Consider the following 1336-nt stretch of genomic DNA (forward strand, 5'->3'; position numbering starts at 1 on the left):
GGTCACATGCCCCAATTTCCTGACGTAATATTTCAGCCACGGCCAGTTTCAAACTACTGACATGACATCACTAACCAGAGTCATACAGTGTTTCTATTATGTAGGATTTGTATCATACAGATGCAATAGCTGTGAATATCCTCAAGGGAATGGATACTAGTAACATACAGTAAATTAAATAAGAAGTGATGAGCTTTGAGTTTTTTAATATGATTTATTTTTAAAATTTTTTTATGTTTATTTATTTATGTTTTGAGAGAGAGAGAGAGAGATCACAAGCACAAGCTGGGGAGCGGCAGAGAGAGGGAGAGAGAAATCCCAAGCAGGCTCCACACTGTCAGCACAGAGCCTGATCCTGGGCTCAGACTCACAAACTGTAAGCTCATGACTGAAGCCGAAACCAAGAGTCAGACATTTAACTGACTAAGCCACCCAGGTGCCACCTAAATACAATTTATTTAATTATAAGTTTATATAACTTAATTATTTTTAACAAAGGTCTTTTTTTTTTCTTTGAGAGAGAGAAGGCACAGGTGAGCACGGGGCAGAGAGAGAGGGAGAGAGGGTATCCCAGGATGGGCAAAGAGAGAGAGAGAAGGAATAGAGAGAATCCCACTCTCAAAGTGTGGAGCCTGAATCAGGGTTCAAGCTCAACTAATGCAGGCTCAAAGTCATATCATGAGATTATTACCTGAGCTGAAGTTGGAGGCTTAACTAACTGAGCCAGTCAGTGGCCAGGTACCCCCTATAACTTAATTCTGTTTAAGTTCACTTAAGAAAATTCTATACCCAGGGGCACCTGGGTGGCTTAGTCGGTTAAGCGTCCGACTTTCACTTAGGTCATGATCTCGCGGTTCGTGGGTTCGAGCCCCGCGTCGGGCTCTGTGCTGACTGCCAGCTCAGAGCCTGGAGCCTATTTCAGTCTGTGACTCCCTCTCTCTCTGACCCTCCCCTGCTCACGCTGTCTCTCTCTCTCCTAGAAATAAATAAAACATTAAAAAAAATTTTTTTTTATTAAAAGAAAATTCTATACCCAATATGGGGCTCGAACTCACAACTCTGAGATCAAGGGTCTCCCACTCCTCCAACTGAACCAGCCAGGCGCTCCTATATAACTTAATTGTTCATAATGGCTGAGTTTAACAACCAGCTTGCAAAATTAACAATTGACTCATGAGCCTGTGTAAACTGCATGCAGCCACTACTGAATTAGTCCCGGGTCTGGAGCCTGTAATCATGGACAAAAACATTCATGTTTAGTCCAGGAACTGACCCTGGACAAGTGTTGAGGACAGGCTCAGTGTACTTCTCTTTTTTTTTTTTTTTTTTATCCTTG

The 1336-nt window shown here is 42.4% G+C and overlaps 1 long non-coding RNA gene across 4 annotated transcripts in view; it reads left to right on the forward strand.

Moving 5' to 3' along the window:
* The window catches only part of LOC144240081 (uncharacterized), a 28990-nt gene that overhangs the window by 16446 nt on the left and 11208 nt on the right, over positions 1 to 1336 (forward strand). The gene's annotated exons all lie outside the window — the stretch shown is intronic.

Source organism: Crocuta crocuta, unplaced genomic scaffold (assembly GCF_008692635.1).
Source record: "Crocuta crocuta isolate KB4526 unplaced genomic scaffold, BGI_CrCroc_1.0 scaffold7, whole genome shotgun sequence".
In the NCBI taxonomy this organism is placed as follows: Eukaryota; Metazoa; Chordata; class Mammalia; order Carnivora; family Hyaenidae; genus Crocuta; species Crocuta crocuta.